Here is a 13,263-nt window from a genome sequence, read left to right as displayed (position 1 = left end):
TCCCCAGAGGTTGCAGTCCCCGGAGTGCAGAGAATAATCTCTTGGACATAGTTGAAACACTTGACATTACTGGGTGATGGGTCATAAAGAAAAATGTTTTAGACAGTGTTTTATACATCTATACATGTATATGTATATTGTACACACATATATATGTGTGTATATATGTGCATGTATATGTATGTACATATATGTATATACATGTATATATGCATATGTGTGTTAGCATTCTGTCTAAGCTCCACCCCCACAGTTACCTGGCAACAGCCAGGTATGCTCCGCCCCACAGTTCCCTGGCAACATGCCTGACTATAAAAGGAGCTGCTTGCCCCCTCCTCACTCTCTTGTTCTTGCCCTCTTCCCCTTTGTCCCTTTTCTCCCCATTCCCCTCCCCCTTCCCTCCACGGCCGGCCTTTACTCCTCTCCTCTTCTACTCTTCTTCTTTCATTAAACGTTTGCACTCGGAACCATGTTGGCCCGTTGTGGTTTGTCCGGATAGGAGCCGAGATTTCTACCCCAACAATATGTACAATGGTAGCAATGTAATTGGTTACGTATTCCACACCGGGCCTGACATGAAAACCTAGCTCCTCCTGCCTGGCTGTGGAGCCACACCGTATCTCCCTGGTTCCTTTTGTGGTGAGTTGGTTAACCTGTGTATTGAGGAACTCCTCAGCCAAGCCTTGCCCCACCTCCCGTAAGCCCAAAGCCAGCTCTTTTCCCCTGTCCACACACGGTTTTAGCTGTGAACCTCGCAGTATGCCTTGTTAGTACAAACACTCTAGAAAGATCTAAAGAGGCAAACAGCCCACCTGCTTTTTTTCTTCAGAAACCGTGATATTCCCCAGTGCTTAAGGCCCCATTTGGCTTCCCTAGACTTTCTCCAAGTGCCCCAGGCTCCCAACTCCCAACTTTGACACCTTTGTCTTTTAGATGTCTGTCAAAGGAAAGCCAAAAGCTAAGCCATTACCATCACAACGTGCATGGCTGATATACAAGCCTCCCAGGGATAGGGTCTATTTCTTAGGAGTGACTTTTCAACCCACTTAAAACTCTAATTAACAGGCTAGAAGATCGATTGGTTAATAGATTGTGTGTAGAGCGAAGTCAGAGATGCTTAACCCGAGGTCTGTCCTCTGTGTTCCTCCAATGCCTTTTAGTGACCACTTTGCCGTCCACCAGAGGCCAGAGGTTTGGTGACTTGGCCTCCGACTTCTGAGAGTGCACAAGCACTGCCCTTTCGCTGTTCAGAATGCACCGGTGACACTTAGCGTTTGCTCTCTGAGCCTGGATTTTAGTTTACAAAGAGGAAAAGGGATGGGGAAGTAACTGGCAGGTGTGGATATTCTATCTGTCCTTCTTTCCACTCACTCTTGCCCTCTCAACCCCCTGTCAAACAGAACTACTTGTTTCCTGCTTGGAATCATGTTTCCTCAAAGCATGTTTCCGCCCACCCTGCCTGGAGCGAGGCGGTGTTTCTGGGACACCCAAAGCAACGGCTGGAATGTCAATCCATCATCTTCCCTCTGCTCAGATCTTGCCTCTCAGAGCTTCCTCATAGTTAAAGCGGTCAGTCTGGGGATAAGCAGCTGGTGCCAAGGAGATGTGGGCTCTTCACTGCTCACCACCCTGATGGTGTCCTGGATCAGTTAGCAGGCAAGGGAACGCTCACTCTGAACGCTCAGGGTTCACAGACTTCCTTGTGGTGATGCCAAGCCCGAACCTTCTCTTGCTTGGCACAGAATTTGTAGGGCTCACCTAGACTGTTTCCCTGTTATTGCTAAGTAGAACTCCATTGTAAGAATATATAGTCAGAGCTGGTGTACAGGACACACCTTTAATCCTAGCACTTGGGAGGTAGAGGCAGGCAGATCTCCGTGAGTTTGAATCCAACCTGGTCTACATAGCAAGTTCCCAAGTAGTCAGGGCACACAGGGTAGTATACACAGAGAGATTCTCTCACAAGAAAAGGAGGAGGAGGGAAGAAGGAAGGGAGGAAGGGAGGAAGGAAGGAGGGAATTTTCTGGAGAGATAGAGATGTTCTATGTTACAGAGAGGTATGGGTTACATGGGAGTATATACATTTGTCAAATTGACATTAAGGTTCAAACATCCTCAAGAGTAGGCATTTTAGCTAATAACCGTGTGTGGAGTGTGTGGATCTAGATCAGACAAGAGCGGAGAACACTGGCAATTGTTGAAAGCTGGAGGTTAGGGCAGGACAGTTCATTATACCGTTCTATTCACATCGTATGCACTGAGAATGCTCTGCAGTAAAAGCTTTTAAACTGTAATTGCCAATCCATAATTCCTTTTGACTACAACAAGACTCACAGAACATTATCTAATATCTTTTATTGGCTAGAGGTTAAAAATGAGGAATTAAGCAGCCCCTGCCATGAATCGGTCTCTCCTGAGCTCCTGGGTAATTGTCGTCTGAAAATGTTCAGGAAAGGAAGAGGTCAGAGCAGTAGTGCGGGCTCAGTCCTGAGCCTTGTAACTCGTGTTTCTTCAGACAATAAATCAAAGGATTTTTTTTTTAAATTTGAAAAGTCACGAGTGCTCAATGCTAGCAAGTAGCACGAGAGTAATTAGACATCCAAAACATTTAATTGACTGATTTAAAAATAAACTTATCTGCACATTTGGAAGTGAGTAACATGTTATATTTTTGGTATGTTTTACAGCACCCGTGCTGGGTGTCTCCCAACTACTTCCAACTCCAGATCCAGGGGAATCTGATGCTTTGGTTTCTATGGACACCTGAATTCACATGTACACACACACACACACACACACACACACACACACACACACACCACACACACATACACATATACACACACAAACACATACACACACATATACACACACCACATACACATACACACATGCACTCATACACATACACACACACCACACACACACACACTCACCACACATATACACACATATAAACACAACACACACATACACAACACACACACAACACACACATACACATACCACACATACACACATACACACACAACACACACACACAACACACACATACACATACCACACATACACACACAACACACACACACAACACACACAACACACACATACACAACACACACACACAACACACACATACACATACCACACATACACACACAACACACACACACAACACACACAACACACACACACAACACACACATACACACACACCATACACACACCACACACACACATACACACACCACACACACACCACACACATACACACATGCACTCATACACATACACACACACCACACACACACACACACCACACATATACACACATATAAACACAACACACACATACACAACACACACATACACATACCACACATACACACATACACACACACCACACACACATACCACACACATACACACACACATACACACACACATACACACACACCATACACACACCACACACACATACACCACATATACACATACACATACACACACACATCACACACACATACACACATCACACACACACCACACACACACACACCACACACACACATACACACATACATACACACACACCACATACACATACACACATGCACTCATACACACACACACATATACACATACATACACACACATACTCATACACATATACAAATAAAAAGATCTTTAAAACTTTTAAAAATAAAATAAAATTGTAAAGTGAATCAAACTTTTAAACAAAGGGACAGAGAAAGTTCTTCCACCCCACACACATCCCTTGCCTTTGCATGTCTTGTGGTACTCATTGCAGTTCCTGGAAATAAAATTCTTTGAAAACATCTTTCAAATGATTGACCCCAAATTTCTAGCGAGCAGCAGCCCGGCACCACCATCTCGGTCACCGTCTCCATGGGTTCTGTGAACAGGCAGATTGCGGCAGCTCTTCCCTCTGTAGACTTCTCAGAGCTTAACGCAAACAGCTCGTTTTATGTCAGCCTTTCCATTTCAGTTCCATCACGCGGACACCTCGATTTCAGTGGAAGGGTCAGCAAGAAGAAACAGGATGGATTGCATGTCTGAAAAGAAAATAATCACTTCAGTATAAATGTACCCATCCTCAGAACGTTCGAGATAACTTCAGTGTAAGCGATCCTCAGAGACGTTCTGGAGTCTAAGACTGAGTCTTCATCTGGTTCTAACAGGTTTTCTTCAGGGCCGTGACCTACCCCGGACTATCTCAGGCCAGACTCCTGCAGCTGCACTTTGAAATCTCTGGTTCCTAAGAACACGGTAGCTTTAGAACAAGAACAGAGAGATCCCCCCAGAGCAGCATCAGCCAGATGTTCTGGAATGAACAGGCGCCTCTGTTTCCTCACCGCCATGAGAGTGCAAGGGTGCTGTGGCTAACCGAAGGCTTCAGGCCTACAAAACAAGTGTCTCCCGTGGGCTGCGCTCCAGGTCTGCCAGATGTAAAGCCTTAAGGAAATGACTGAGGTTGGCTCTTTTGAAAACGTTTGTTTTTTTATTTACTTATTATAGACGCAAGTACATGTGGGGTGTGGTACTTTATGTGGAGGTCAGAGGACAGCTTGCAAGAGTGAGCTCTCTGTGAGGACTGGAATGGAACTCAGGTGATCAGGTTTGGCAGCAAGGCCCCTTTATCTCGTGAGCAATCTTGCTGGCCCTGACCTGTCTGCTCCAGGGTGGCAAGAACTATCTGCTAGCACGGGCTGTCGGCCTTGTCAGGGAAAGGGAGTGTTGTTTCCAACCACGGAACTCGGTGGATGGAAGGGAACTTCCCAGAGGAAATTAGAGGCTAAAACAGAGGGAGAACAGTTTCAGGGGCCAGTATCTGAACACCAGATCTTCAGAAGGTCTTTCTGCACGTGGCTCTGGTCCCCTCCATTTTCTTTTCATTTATAATGAGGGTGTGTCTTCTCTGGCCCAAGGAGATGCCCTGCTCTCTGTTTCTATCTCAATTTTCTTTGCATTCCTGGATGGAGAATGAGCAGTGTGTTTTGGGCTGCAAATAGCAGGAAGCCCAGAGGTGTATTAATTCACACAGATAACACCCAGGTAGGATGGGCACTGGCTGACTGACGGACAAGTGGTGCCATCCAGTACCCACATCAGCCAGGCATGGCGGTGAGCGCCACTTGAATGCTCTGGAAGCAGAGGCAAGTGGATCTCTGTGAGCTTGAGGCCAGTCGGGTCCGCATGGTAAGCTTAAGGACAGCTAGAGCTATATAGATAGACTCTGTGTCCAAAAGACTAGTTCCAGTCCATCTCTCTGCTCTGCCACTGTACCCTAGTCAGTCAATTGTTGCCTGCCCCAGCTCCAGGCTTCAAGTCCCTGAACCCCCAGCAGCCAGAGGCAGAACAAAACGATTATTGTGCATTTAGGTCTCTTTTTTAATAATTAAGAAACTTTTCCAGGAAATCCCTCAGCGATGTGTCTGCATGACTCACTGGTCACGGTTGGGCCTCGAACTTCTCTCGTGAATTAACTATCAAGGAGAAGGGAATTTCCAAACTTGATTTAATCAAGATGACCAGGAATAAAAACCAGCCTCCCTCAAAGCCCATGGCCACAAACTGTAAACTGGACCGAGCTGGGTGAGGTTCACTTAGCAAATAATCGACATTTGTCACACTTGTGGTTCTCTTTGTTTGAGGGCTTGGCCATGTTGTATGAGTTTTGCTCAAGAGAGACAGAAACACAAGTTTCAGGACCGTCCGAGCCAATGGCGACAGGCATGTTTAGTGTATAGGAGGGTCAACTGGACTTCACCAGCCAGCCGCAAAACCCAGCCAAAATGAGATGCTAGGCAGAAGACACACTGGTGACCACGGCAGAGCGCTGTAGGAAGAGCGAGGGTCCCCGCAAGTGAGTGCTGACATGCGCACAGCGTCTACCTTGTGAGCAGGGATGTGCTCACATCTGTTTTGGGGCAGTTTGGGTACAGTTCCAATTTATGCAATCACCAAGCCCGTTTTCTAGACTTCTAGGGGGATTTGTCCCTAAACAAATTTCCTGGTTTCAAGTAGAATGAATCTTTTGCTTGCCACCACCACCCCACCGGGAGTTCTGCAAGGTGAAATGAAGCCGGGTACTCAAAGCATTGTGTCTCTGACAGCAGAGGACCAGACATGTGACGTAACAAAATGCCAAAGGTGGGAGTTCTCCACAGTACAGCCCAGAGTACCACTGACGGAGAACAGAATACAACAGTTTCCGGAAGTTCTTCCCTGGGGCCAAGCTCAGCCTCTTTTCCTGTGCTTAAACACCCTTTCTCTGAAGCCTGCCCTACTCTCTCCCCAAGCATTTCCACCGATTACCTTGGCACTCAAAGAGTCTAACCCCTTGATAGATGTAATTTAATATCATTTTGTTGTGGGCCTTACTGCTGTTTCATATCACCAGAGGTGGACCTGGACATTTAATATTGTGTAGCGGGGGTTTGGAGGGCAGGGTGGGGGAATTCCAGACCAGTGTGACTAAAGTTAAATTTGAAAGTTTTCAAAAGGAAATGCCCAATGTGTTGGAGTTTGTCTCCTTTTACAGGTAACTAAAAGGGCATGTCCCCTCCCTGCAACAGAAAACATGGCGGCACTAACAGTGTTTTAAAGAACAGAGGGGAAAAGTTCATTCTGGCTACTGATGGGTTTGAACACTGTATCATTTGCCTGTCTCAGTCCATAGCAAGTATCCACTTGCTATGCTAAACTGCAAGCGCCGTTGCTAGGAGGCCTCTGGATAACAAGCATTGCAACATTGGTGCTGTGTTTAACAGGCTGAAAGCCCTTTCAGACCACTTTTAGAGCATCCCTCTTTTAGGTTATTGACACCTGTAACTGTACCTCGGGCTGAGATCACCATGCGGCTGCTGCCAGCTCAGCCCTCCGATTGCCAGCAGTGGGGCAGGTTCGAAATAGCGTCTTTAATGAAAGGGCCGTGGGCCTTACTGCTGTTTCATTTTGTAGATTTTAGTTATTATTGGCGCTTTCCTGGGGTTCTGGCTCTGAACATTCTCTCTCATGATCCCACAAGTACTGGCCCAGTGTTCCTCTGCTATTCAGAGATGGCACCAGGCCCATGGGGTTGAGATTGTAACAGAGATGTGCACATTATCAGGAATGTTCCAGAAAGCACCTTGTGGGGACCGTTTGGTGTTTTTTTTTTCCCCCCCAGAATTAACCCTTTCAGGGGGGTTATTGTACTTGGTTGCTCTAGTTATGTGACAGGAAGGCCTGAGGGTGGGGATCTCTTCCTTCACCTGGAAACTAAATTTCAAATCTTATGGTTACTGCATAATAATAATAATAAATAAAAAATGCCCAGCAAATGTGTGAGAGTAAGGATGAGCTGTCATCCTGACATTTTAAAATTTTGAAATAGATGATTACAGAAGTATATTCGCTTTTCAGGACTTCCTCCCCCCTCCCCCCAATAAAATTGCTTGGTTTTAAGTAAGTGGTTCCTCCTTCTTATGCTTTCTCTGCTGCATATATAATCAGTGACTTTAAAAAGTCATCGTTCAAAGACTATGTTTGGCAAACATAGCTTAATTTTCAATTCTGGTTTAGAGTTTCTCACAGAAAACGAGGGACCTGAAGACAGAATGTACTTTTTTTGAGCTGCATTTTAAAAAGGAAAAGGAATTGTAACTCTTGCCTTGTGGGAGAGGACAGCAAAGAGTCGCAGGATCAGTCTGGGGCTCCGATCAGCCACCACATAGATCTGGCCCCGAGCCCTTTTCTCCCCTAGCCTCTAAGCAGCTTCTCCAGCTGCCACGTGAACCCAAGAGGCCATTTCATGTGTTCCCACTGGGTACCACTTCTGCTGTGCCCTCTGGTGGCCTTGGCCCACCACTGCTGCTGCCTCAGCAAAATTTAACCTCGGTGCTATCAAGAGCCATCTCTCCTCTGGTCACTGTCCAGGCGCTCACGGATGTCCAGGTGCCTGCTGACGCTGCCCCAGCTGAGAGGGAGTGGTTTTGTTCCTCAGCTGGCCACAGCAGTCCACCCTGCTCCACCCTCCAGTAGCTTATGCACTGAGAACCTGACAGCCTCTTTTCCTGAAAAACCACGCTGGTTCCCCAGGCCTTACATCATTTAGGGGGCCACAGTGTATCACTACCTCAAAAGTATTTCTCCTCTTTTCAACAGTCAAGATGAGATAGACTCAAACCAAAGAATGAAACTTAGCTGTTACTTACACCACAAGTAAGAGGAAACTCAAAATAGATAAAACGGCTTATGGTCAAGAGGCAAACCAATAGAAGTTTTAGAAGAACACAGGAGAAAAGCATCACCACCTTAATGAAATGGAGTCTTGGTTCTGGGATTAAAAGCAGAAACAATACACAGGGCCAGGGATAAATTAGACCCCAACAAATCTAAGAACCTATAACATAGAAGGACATTATCAAGAAAGTAAAAAGGACCACTACAGGGTGATGGCGGCACAGATCATTAATCCCAGCACTTGGGAGGCAGAGGCAGGTGGATCTCCAAGTTCAAGGCCAGCCTGGTCTACAGAGTGAGTTCCACGACAGCCAGAGCTGCCCAGAGAAACCCTGTCTTGAAAAACAAACAACCACCACCTCCCCCCCAAAAAACCTGATAGAGTGGGAGACTGCCAATTCCACATGTGGTGTTGTGTGAATACTCCTGAGGAGGTGTGAACTGTTCACTCCAGTTGGGCACCAAGGAGAAGTAAATAAACCAGTCCCCCAAAGTCTCGCTTGGTGAACTGATTACTCACAGAAGCATGGGTGACCCCAGAGACAGTTTCGTCACCCAAAGCCTCCTACACTAGCTTGAAGTATAGGTGTGCCCGAGGGCACATGTGCACACCCTGTGGGAGGGGCTCGAAGCCCAGTTTGTACGCAGTGCGGCTAAAAGGCCTCTGCTCCAGAGTGAGTGCTGGTTCTTTACTGTGGGATGGATTGTGTATGAGTCTAGTAGCTCTTTGAGCTTCCCATGACTTCCCTGAGATCCCTAAGCCTTCAGGATTTCCCCCCTTCCTCTTCCCAGAGGGGAATGTTTCAATTTGGAGGGGACAGCTGCACAGTATGTAGAAAGGGTCTAATTTTCACTTCTCAATAGCAAAAAGGCAAAACAACCAACTTTTAAACTATCGGAGCACTTGAGTTAACATTTCTCCAAGGAAGATGCACACTGATAGACATATGAAAGGATGTTTAACCAATATCATTAATCTCAATGGAAACATAAACTAAAACCACCTTAAGATGTCTCCCCACACTCACTAGAATGGTTATAATCGAAACCAGGAAGCACTGTCCAAAACGTGGGAAATTGGAGCGTTCATAGCTTGCTGATAAGAACGTAAAGTGTAGGCTGCTGGGGAGAACGGCTTGCAGGCTCCTGAACGTGTTAAGTTCGGGGCTAGCAAAATGGTAAGTGGATGAAAGCGCTTGCCACCAATCCAGGAAACATGAATTTGATCCCCGGGCACCCGAGTGGTAGAATTGGAGAATTGACGACTGTGAGGTGTCCTCTGGCCTCCCCACGCCCACTGTGGCACATGGGTGTGCCTTCCACACATACACACACAGGCACACAAACGCACAAATAAACGCAATTGGAAATGGAGCGCTGAGTAGTCAGAAGTATCGCGACAGACGCGTAGCCAGCACTCGGGGCTGTGGGGGCGGAAAAACTACAGCTTAGATAGCGGTCAGCCTGGGCTCTACCGAGAGAGCCTATCTCAAAGCCAAGGAACAAGACAGAAAATTCTCTGACCTATTTGTCTGTTTGTTGGTGCGACCCCCGTTTCAGGAGAGATTAGCCTATATCTCCAGTGAAGACATGCTACTCAGAAGAGCTGAGAAGACCCTGCACCGCAGGCCCTGAGGGTTACCGCCCTCTAATGCATCAGGCCACGCCCCTTTTGGTTCAACCCGTTTCCACAGTCAACCACGTTTCAATGCAGTTTCAAGGCAGTTGGGGGGGGGGGGGATAGGGTTGAGCTGGCTTAGGGGATCAAAGTACTTTCTGCCACTGATGCAGGTGAGATCTTTGAGACTGTGGCCTTTTCGGCTGCAGCTCTCGGGCCAGCAGCCCGACTCCGGACTTTAGTGAAAGACCTGTCTCAGGAGAATAAAACAGAGGGTCCTAGGTCAGGATATTGGATGTCCTCTGGCTTCCACGTATGTGTGAGGGCACATGTGCACACCTGTGTGGGGAGGGGCTGAGGCCCTGGGTTTGAGAATGGCTGTGTAAAGCTCTGTGAAGAAGCAGCAAGGTATACAGAGGCTCCGGAGAACACCCCTCCCACTGAGGGGCAGACAGTAGCCGCGTCTGAGGAAAGTCACCAGCAGGCAGGACAGAGGGGGGAGCTTTGGAGATGATAGCCCTCGACTGTGGGAAGCAACTTGCTCCTGCACATGCACCGTGTGGAAGCCGCAGCTATTCGCACGCCAGGATAACTACAGAGATGGGGCAGGCAAGGGGGTGTGTGTGCTACAGCCCACGGAGCCATTTCTCCTCCCTCCTGGTGGAAGTCTTGTTTGTTTGCTGTTTTCTTGGTGTAGTCTTAGGTTTTATAAGGAATGTGGCCTCAAACAGAGCCTCCTGTCTGCACTCCCCGAACGCTGGGATCACGGGTGTGTACCACAGGCCCAGTTTGGTGAGAGTCCTGAGAACAAGGCCTGAGCCTCAGGGGAGTCCTCCAATGGGACACTGTCCCTCTCAGCATCTCTCCGGTTCTGGCTGCTGCCTCAGTCAGGGTGGACCTGCAGCAGCTGCCGTCTGGAACTGCTGCAGGAGACACACGGCTGCAAGACGAAATCTAGCTTCTCGAGAGCATACGCCACTTAGTGTGAAGTCTGGTGAGCTTCTACTTTGGAGAGGTGGCATGTGACAAACGCTTCGGCAGGAACCTGGCTGGCCCTTCCGCTTGACTGGAGGTTAGAGAGAGGTGGTGGGGGAAAGCTTCAGCCCCTGAACAGAGAAGGGCTGGACCCTGAAGGAGTCTGGGACTCTGTGCCTACACCAACTATTACAATTATACAGAGACCCTTTTCAGAGTCGGAATTTGAGCTGTCAAAATCAGAAGCAGAGACAACTTTGTTTCCTACTTTGCCCTAAAAAAAACAAAAAAACAAAAAAACAAAAAAAAAACAAAACAAAAAAAAAACAAGGACAGAACCACTATGCGTTTTAGCAACCTCCAGGCGTGTGTCGGGAGGGGAGGGGGAGGGGTTGCTCAGCTAGAAAGCATCATTTCTCTGAATGACTCTGTGTGCTGAAATTTCACTTTCAATTTGCAGGTCGGGCCAGACGCTTGGCTCCCAAGTCTCTGGGAGGAATTGTTTTCTTCACACCACACCGAGAATAGGCGCCCTGTTTCTTTCCGTAGTGTTTCCTCCGTGTTTGCATCATAACTTCACACTCACGAGTCTTGTGGAGATGACACGGGAAGTGAGGCTGGCTTATTTTAAGCTTTGTATTTTGAGATCACTGTAGACTCCCGTGCAATTGTAAAAAAAAAATAATAATAGACAGAGGTCCCAAGAGGCCCCGTCTGCCATTTGTCTAGTTCCCTGTCGGTAAAAGCGTACAGCGCTGGGAAGTGCTCTCACAGCCAGCCTACGGACTCATCACCAGATCTGGGGGTTCTCCGTTTCATGTCCTGAGGAGCAGGAGCTATTTTGCACTCTGCTGACGAAAGAGGCCTCTGCGGATCACAGTGCTGATGAAGAGGGTTTACTATTTGGTGGCTGTACTCTGTCTTCTTGTCGGTGATATGATGCCCTATTGGCTAATACCTTTTAATCAAGTAATATAAAATATCACATGGCTCTCATGCCAGTGAGGATGTGTTTCATAGCTTTACATCTCAGAGATCCACGAGACCTGACCTGGGACCTGCTTAGATGTTTAAACCTCCAGCCCGACTACAACGTCTAGCGATGGCAGTTAAATAAAATCTTCCTTAAATGCTCCTCCTTGCCGTGTTTGCTGAGACATTCCTGGGTGTTCTGGTTTAATTTTCTGTTGCAGTGATAAACACTCTGACCAAAAACAAGTTGGGGGGGAGAGGGTTTATCGGGCTCACACTTCCAGCAACAGCCCACTGCCAAGGGAAGCCAGGGCAGGAACTAAAGCAGAAACCAAGGAGGAACAATGCTTACCTTGCTTTCTCCTGCTCATGCTCGCCCACCGGCTTCCTGATGCAACTCGGCCACCTGCTCAGGGTGGGCTCAGCGTTCCCTCTTACAACCTTACTATGTTGGGGGTTGGTCTGGCACTGCTATGTACGCAAATGCTCAATTCTGTACCCCAAGACCTGGTTGCCCCAAGACATACAGCAGCTTTTGTTGTGCAAACCTTGCCCCCCAAGCTAAAACTATTGGTTAAATAAAAATGGCTACAACCAATGACTGGAGGAAATAGAGGTAGGCAGATCTTCAAGTTACCTCGCTGGGGGTGCAGGTAGGGACCACGAGAGGAAGGAGAAGAGAGAAGGGAGGAGCATGGAGAAGACAGAGAGAACTGGAGGTCTCCGTTAGTCACGATTGACCAGCAGCACGTGTCCCGGTGAAATGCCTCCAGGACTGCGTAGCTCACAAGTGATTCTGCTGGGCTCCTCCCAGAGACCCAGCAATGGCTCTTTACCTGCTGCTGCTATGTGCAGGTGGCCTGGAGAATAAAAGGACTGCTGGACACCAGGTTCTCTCTCTTTTCCTCTCTCTCCCAGCTCCCACATGCTCCCTGCAGGCCTCTCTGTCCTTCTGTCCTTTCTGTCCTTCTCTGTCCCTTGCTTCTCTGCCTTCCTGGCTCCGTTCCCATCTGTCTGCCTCTATCGCTTCTCCAGGCCTTCACTCCCCTCTCCTCCCCTCCCCCAAATAAACCTTTATACCAGACTTGTTACATGGTCGCATTGTATTTTATAACAAGGACCCCAGACTGCTGGAGCAGAAATAACCCAGGGGGATTCAAACGGCAAGTGTTTGGGGAGCACAGGAGGGGAAGTAGCCAGTCTATCGTTAGAGAATTAGATTAGGGGTAATCCCCCATGATTCTGCAGAGCCTACTAAATCAATGGTAGTTTGAGTCGCATTCATTCGAGGCTAGAGAGGGACAAGTATCGGTCATACTATTTTATACTAGTTTATACTAGTTTCCTGAATGTGGGACCGTCCAAAACCATGGCAGAAAGTTGAGGGGTCCAGGAATGGCAGTAGCCTCTGTTGGGAAATGTGGGCCCCCTACAGGGACAAGGAATCTGAG

The 13,263-nt window shown here is 47.7% G+C and overlaps 1 long non-coding RNA gene across 1 annotated transcript; it reads right to left on the bottom strand.

The window, feature by feature from the left end:
- Window positions 1–2,595: 2,595 nt before the first annotated feature.
- On the bottom strand, window positions 2,596–12,805 carry LOC134483825 (uncharacterized). The gene is made up of 2 exons (XR_010060894.1): window positions 12,165–12,805; window positions 2,596–4,076 (listed from the first exon to the last, which is right to left on the bottom strand). It is a non-coding gene; the product is annotated as an uncharacterized LOC134483825 (long non-coding RNA).
- Window positions 12,806–13,263: the final 458 nt, after the last annotated feature.

This window comes from Rattus norvegicus, chromosome 20 (assembly GCF_036323735.1).
Source record: "Rattus norvegicus strain BN/NHsdMcwi chromosome 20, GRCr8, whole genome shotgun sequence".
Classification (NCBI taxonomy): domain Eukaryota; kingdom Metazoa; phylum Chordata; class Mammalia; order Rodentia; family Muridae; genus Rattus; species Rattus norvegicus.
This window is presented reverse-complemented; position numbering and strand designations above follow the sequence as displayed.